At 44.3% G+C, this 7,322-nt stretch overlaps 1 protein-coding gene across 1 annotated transcript in view; it reads left to right on the forward strand.

The window, feature by feature from the left end:
• The first annotated feature begins 2,737 nt into the window (after positions 1 to 2,737).
• The window catches only part of DISP1 (dispatched RND transporter family member 1), an 87,830-nt gene continuing 83,245 nt past the window's right edge, over positions 2,738 to 7,322 (forward strand). Inside the window, exon 1 of the mRNA XM_032103067.1 lies at positions 2,738 to 2,794. The gene's annotated coding sequence lies outside the window, so the exon portion shown is untranslated. The remainder of the gene's footprint in view (positions 2,795 to 7,322) is intronic.

Consider the following 7,322-nt stretch of genomic DNA (forward strand, 5'->3'; position numbering starts at 1 on the left):
TGTTGTATTTTCTACCCACTATTTGCATCTTAATTTAGAATCTGAGATCTTCAAGGGGGAATTACTGCACTGGCCATTGAATGCTTTCTTTGCAGTAATACGGGTAGATGATGTAACTCCCTCATGTGCATCTCTCAAGTTTATGTGTTGCAGTAAAAGACAGCCAAGGGTGTGTCAAGGTTTGTGGATACAAAAATGCTGCTAGCAAGGATTTTCTTGCTATTTTCTAAGTCCGTGAGAGACTTTTCTCTCACGCAGAAGAGGTAGCAGGGAATGCAAACAACCAAGCCACCTGCAACCTTGAAAAGTCTTGTTTATGGTATAGTAGAGAAATATTTTGACAATGGATGTTTTAGGATTTTTGCCAATCACCCCAACGGGTGGCTGGTCCTTTGTCCAATTAGACTATGAAGAAAAAAGTCTATAAAAGAGTTTGTAAAATAATTAAATCAATCAATCTTGCTGCACGATTCCTGCCTGCTGGATCTTCTCTCCTCCTCCTCCCTATGGCTGCGGGACACGGTGATGTACCCTAGGGCCCAGGCCGGCGGTAATAAAGGTTAAGAACTATTTAACTGCTGATGGAAATAATAACTAGCCATCACTGCAAAGAAAGGCATGAAGGGATAAAAGATAACAACCTGAAGTCAGATGATCTCTGGATAACCCTTCATTTTTTGTCTCTGCCTTGTTTCAAAAAGCACCTTGTTCCGTTCTGTAGATGGCTAGAAAGACCTGTTATTCCAAGCCTTGCAGATTTACTTTGTAAATTAAATTGCAATTTGGCTCAGATCTGGGTTGCTACTCCTTTTCAGTAGAGCTGAAAATGAAGCAAGGTAATAAATTATTTCAGTACTTTTTTTTTTTTTTCTGAGACCACTATTTTCCAAAGCAATCTAATTAGTTACAGAGGACAGCACAGCCAAAAGTAAATAACTGATATATATATATATGTTTGATTTGTGAGTGCTATTGATTTTAATTTAATTAATGTAAAAGAGATCTGTGTCAGAATTTAGTGCCATAAAATAAAAACATTAATTTATATGTCGCTAGATTTATATAGAGAAATATTGTGTTAATATACCTTCTACCTGTGCCATCTACCAATTTCCAAAATGTATTAATTACGGCAAATCGATCTGATTAGGAGAAATTCGATTAGTTACAGTATATCTTCCATGCGTGGGCACTAGATGGCACTGAAAGACAGGAGCTAGAGTGTGGAAAACAGGTATTTTACATTTCTTGACCTTCGTGTACTTCAGTGGAGGATCACTGCAACATAAATGATATCCTGTAATCTATTATGAAGAGAGAGAGAGAGAAAGAAAGAACTCGTAGGAATTACAGAAGCTTTATTGCATGACTCAGTTGTTACTTGAGTCTATGAAATAAATCGGTACAATTAGAGATGAAGTGGCAGAACATGATATTAAGCGACCAGGGCTGGCAGCAAAGTCCCTTTGAAGATGGAGGGGGATGGAGTTTTCCCTCTCTCACTTGCTCATGTTGCTTCACAGAAAAATCTGCACCCGAGTTCATGTGCTCCCTCCCAGTCACCGCGATGCTCCTTGAGCGCAGTTCTAGTCCCAGACTTGACGCTGCTAAAAACGTCAACTTCCACAGCATTTCACGCTCTGCTTCTGCCCTGTGTGACCAAAGGCAAACCCTTGGGCTGACGCAGGAGAGACAGCAATGGCTTGCGGGAGGAGGCCTGGGTCAGAACTGGAGATTACAACGAGCCCTCGATAAAAACCACACCAAGTGAAACGCAGAGGGAGAATGAGGAGGGAAGGAGCGGATTGGAGCCTGACTCAGGCTGCAGACTCTGGCTCTCAAGCCATCCGCAGCCTGACCTGGGTGTTTCACATGCTTTAGAAGGGATTTTAGAGAGCCAATCACCCTCACGACAGGATGAAAGTGAAACAGCTCGTCATGTGCAAGGGATCACTGCAGATTATCCCGTGTGCTACTACGGTTTTAAAAATTACAAAGACATACTTTTATTCCAACTGCGCTCAAAGGAAGCACTCAAAGGTTAGGAAACTCCACGTCTGTATTTCGCCCCATTCTGTGCACTAAAAGAGACAGACGCCTTTTTGGACGCAAAGCTACGCAATCACACAATTAAAAACTGAGGCCCATGAACAAGTTGGCACAACTATGGCTGAAGCAAGCTTTTCCTAGGAATTCAGCACCATATAGGTAATATTGTTTCCTATGTGCAATTTCATATGCAATATTGACATGTTTTTAGAGATGAAGGGTGGTCCGTTGCATGGACTCTGATCTGTGTCACTGCCTAGGATGAAACTGCCTGGGGGCCACTGTGGCCTTCACGGTGTAATTTCCTTAGACTAAAGGGGAATCTTTTCAACCCCAGACACGACGTATCCACAGTTTTGATATATTTTTAAAAGTCTGTCTATTAGACTGTGGTTCTTTGGGGAGCTTTGGACACGCTCCGTTCTTCGCAGCCACCACCCCAGGAGCCGGGAGTGGGGCAGGAGGCGGGGCGGACCCTCAGGCGAGCCCCGTGCCACGCTCAAGATGGCGGCTGGCGGGAGCCGGGCCGGGAGCCGCGCTCAAGATGGCGGCGCTGGCCGCCCCGCCTTCCCCCGCCCCGCCGGCGGTGACTTCCGGAGGGAGCGGGAGAGGGCGTCCGTCCCATGGTAACTGCGCCACGGTGGGGACGCCGCGGCCGCCGCTCGCTTCCTGCCGCCGCCCGGCCCGCGACGACGGGCAGCCGCCGCCTCCGGGGCCGCGCCGCCGGCAGCCGCCAGGTCGCGAGGTGAGAAGAGCCTGCCGGGGCGGGCGGGCCCCGTGGGGCGGTCTCTCCGCGCCGCCGAGGTACCAGGTCGGGCCGGCGGCGCCGGGGAGGAGGCGGCGGCGGCCGCCCCGCGCTCGTGTAGCGGGGGAGGAACCCCCGGTCCAGGGGCAGCGCCCCGGGGAGCCGCGCCCGCGGGACAGCGGCGGCCCCTCCGTAGGGAGAGCCCTGCTGGGGGCGGAGGTGCCCTTGTGTCGGCTGAGCCGTACCTTAAAATATCTTGTAAAAATGAATTAATTTTTCACCTTCACTTCTGAATCTTTTGTGTTTATTTTAATGGGACCTGGGGCCTTTTTTTTTTTTTTTTTTTCCTTTATTTAAAGGTAGTCAAGCACCTAACTTTTTTCGTTCGTTACGGACTGAGATGTGAGCAGCCTTTCGTGTGCTCCTGCCCTTTGTTCAGACATACCCTGCTGGTAGTTGCCTATTTTATTTGTTAGGAGCAAAGACTCCTTGAGAGCAGGTCTACCGGCAGTGGTTTCGAAAGGGAGCTCATATGGCACCCTTTTGTCTTGGGAAATAAGGATACGGTAATTCCCGACATCTGTCTGCACAACCGATGTTGTGATAAGGTTGCTTGAGCATTGCTTCCAGTGGCGGTGGAAAATGCTGGAGGTGTGTTGGAGAGACCATTAAGGCAGAGGTCTGCCCAGAGGGATGTGGAAGCCTCTTCGGTTTCTGAATTCAGTGTGAGCAACCAGTTCCCACGTTATTTGTGGAGTTGGCACCTGCAGCCTGTGCAGGAGCTCTCGCTGTACCCCACTTTGGGAATGGATTAGTTCCTGCATCAGGGACAGCTCACCTGCTGGATTCTTCACATCCTCATTCTAGTAGAGGTTGATAGGCTATTAGAATTAATGGAAAACTTTTCTGTGAGTAAGGCAATAGGATACTCCATCTCTTTTTCTCAGCCTCTGGAGAAGATGGAAAAATACATTTTAGCAGAATGGTTGATGGTTCACGTTGTATGGATGTAAATGAGAATCAGCTCTTCAGGAGAGCGATGAAGAGCTGTAGTTACTCAAAGTGTGTCTGTAGCATGTGTGTGATTTAAGTGAACAAAACCTCTCTGATCAGAATTGCAAGTAGCTTTTTATAGAATATCTGGCTTGGTCAAACCTGTGAAATAGTAACAAACACTTAGGACAAGGCATCTGGATTGTCAGTGGGTTTATAAAAGTGCTCAGCTTTAAGAGTGTTGACTGACGGAACTACAGGCAAAAATAGGTGCCAGGAAGCAGATGGTATGAATGGAGACTGGAAGGAATAAGGGTTTTCTTAACTGGAGAGAGGAATAAGAGCCTGAAGCAAGCAGCCTGCAGGGATGGGTGTGGAAGAGATCTGGTGTCAAACAGCCAAGGTGGGGCCAGGGAGGGGTGTATTAGAAAAATATAAATACTTCAAACGTTGGCATGGCACTAAGGCTGCCAGAGTTCAAGAAGTGTTTGGACAATGCTCCTCAGGCATGTGATGTGATTCTTGGGGCTGTCCTGTGCAGGAGTTGGACTGAATGATCCTTGTGGTTCTGTCCCAACTCAGGAGATTCTGTGATTTGTAGTCTCTTGTGGCAGGTATTTAAGCTTGTAATCAAATCTCCACACTATATTATAATGTATATAACATTTACAAATTGTACTTATTTTACGTGTATTTATGATTTTCTCTGAAATGTGAAATAAATGACTTGTGCTTCTTTAGTTTTTTCGTAGCTCCCAGAAACTGCAGCTAGTACTGGGGGGCTGCTGTGCTGATTGTCCATGTAAATTGAAATACAAATTAAAGAGGCAAACAAACATCCAGATGGGGGCTTTTTTGCTTGAGTAATTAAATGTTAAAGTTTAAGTAAAAAAACAAAACGGCCTTTGACACTCATATTCTGTTTCAGAATAGAATGATTGAACTGTACCATGGTTGTAGTGTAGGACATTGTGGTGGTCATTAAATAGAAAGAAAAATCAGATTGCACAGAAAGATTTGGTTTCCTCTTCAGATTGAGGGGAGTAATATCCTGTAGTAATATCATAGCCTAGTTTGAGGACACAGTTATTTTGAGATTTGAAGCTTAAACGTGTATGTTGGTGAAAAGCAGATGGGTGTTGAAGTCAGGACCTGATACTCGAGTGGTTGGAAGTATGGAATTAGGATTTGTATGCCTTAGGATTTGAAACTTTGTGGCATGACTCAGGAGGCATTATTTCCCCTTTTAAGGGACACAGTATATATGTAGGGAATAAAACACAGTGATTGCGTTTTCCACTCTTTTAGCCTGCTTTTGAACTCATTGTAGCAAAGTTGAGGTTGCTTGTAGGTTATGTGAAGTGATAAATAAAGCCGCAGCAGTCACAACATTGCTGAGAATGTGGGGGTTTTTCTCTTCACGATTTTTTCTTCTCACTCCTTCTGTCCTAATCTGCTACCATCGCAGATTCCTGGCTCTGTTGGAGAATGCCACGTGAAGCTATTTTTGACTGCTCAGAGAATTACTGTAGCAGGAACAAAGGACAGTGATGGGGGAGAAGCAGTCCCAAGGGGCCTTGAGAAGAAAGAGATGGAATTCAGATTAGTAGCCTCCAAAAAAATCTTGCTGTAGAAGAGGTGGAAAGTAAGACTTTGAAAGAACAAAGGTAAAAACAACATGTGAAAGCACTTAGTTCTCATAATGTTACCCTTTCCCATGAGGAGGCTTTTTGAATGGCTTTCATAGTAATGTTTCTCATATGTTGACCATAGATTTATTTGGGCAGTAAGCTTGACTTTTTCTCTAAGCCTTTAACAGAGATGATTGATATACTGGCTTTGATAGAGGGATAGAATTACTTTCAAACTTTGAAATACATAATAAGCACCTCAGGTAATTAGCAACCCTACATCTATCTCTCTTTAAAGTGATCAATGGCATTAATTTGGTTTGGTAACCATGGCTATTTTCTCGTTCAGCAGCCATATGGTATTTCTGAGTTTAGTGTGATTTCCTGTAGGTGGTTTTTACAAAGTCAGCTGGGCTTTGGTGTGAAGTGCAGCAAAAATTACATACTAGGGGAAGGTGTGAAAATGTTCTTATATTAAAAGAAATAAAAGCAGGTTGCTTTAATTTTGGTGTAAGAGTAGATTGTAGCCTCTAAATCACGTGTTCAGGGAGACTAATGCTAAAGCAGTAAAAATTTGTAAATGCTGCTTGTTTGACACTGATGTTTTTAATGCAAATAATGATCAACAGATCAGTGTTTTGTTGTAAACAAAATACTTTTTAGCTTTACTGTAAAAAGGAGACCCCTCTTTCAGTATCATACCCTTTTAAGGGGTTTTCTTCTTGAGGTGTGATACATTAATGCTGTTGTTAAATGTGTCATGACATTAATAGAGCAGCCACAGGAAATTTCCATCTGAATTCTGATTTTTTGAGGCCTGCAGCAATCAAAAAAGTGTGAATTTTATCTGTCACATGAGAAGTGGCTGAGGGAACTGGGGTTGTTTAGTCTGCAGAAAAGGAGGCTCAGGGGGACGTTACTGCTTCTATGACCGCATGGAAGGATGTTGTAGACAGGTGGGAGTTGGTCTTTTCTCCCAGCTACCAAGCGATAGGACAAGAAGAAACAGCCTCAGGTTGCTCCAGAGGAGGTCTAGGTAGGATATTAGGAAAAAATGTCTTAATTAAAAGAGTGGTCAAGCATTGGAACAGGCTGCCCATGGAAGTGATGGAGTCACCATCCCTAGAAATGTCAAAAAACACATAGATGTGGTGCTTACAGATGTGGTTTAGTGGCAGACTTGGCAGTGTTTGGTTAATGGTTGGACTTGGTGATCTTAGAGGTCTTTTCCAACCATAATGTTCTAAGATTTGAAATCAAGAGCTTCTGAGAAACATTCTGGGCTTCAAGGAGCACAGTCCAGCTGAGCCGGTGAAAGCCAGGATAGCAGAGAGGAGTCTTTGGTTGGGAAGCTCTGAGCTGTATCTGAAACAGCCTTAGAAAGGTGAAAAACACTGGTTTTTTTTAACCTGACCTTTACTCTATGCTTATAAATAGCAGCTTAAATTTCTCTGTGGGAGATTCTCCAGCATGCAACATTAATTTATCTGGGAGAGTTGTGGGAAGAAGGACCAGTGTCAGATGATGATCTGGAAGTGCAAGCATTCAGGTCAGGTGAGTGGAGCAAAGAAAAGCAACGAAAGGGGTGTTGGGAAATGGAATGGGGCAAAGCCAGAGATCACAGAAGACTAAAGGTTGCTGATGGTGTAGGGTAGTGTAGACCTTGCAAGCATAAAGTTTTCTGGTTAGTAAAGGTGGCATTGAGGAGAAACAGAGAAAGAAACTGTGTGGTATAGAGGCAGGAAAGTGACATTTAAGATTAGGTAGAAATACATCTGAAAGGCACCAGAGAAAGAATTAGTGTCTGTAAGGTGCGTGTTCTTGGAGTATGTGGAAGGAAATGAGAGTAGGGGCATGTGGAGCCCATTCCTGTGAGGGGAAAACCTGAGTGCTGAGGTGGGGTA

The sequence above is a fragment of the Corvus moneduloides genome, chromosome 3 (genome assembly GCF_009650955.1).
Source record: "Corvus moneduloides isolate bCorMon1 chromosome 3, bCorMon1.pri, whole genome shotgun sequence".
Lineage (NCBI taxonomy): Eukaryota > Metazoa > Chordata > Aves > Passeriformes > Corvidae > Corvus > Corvus moneduloides.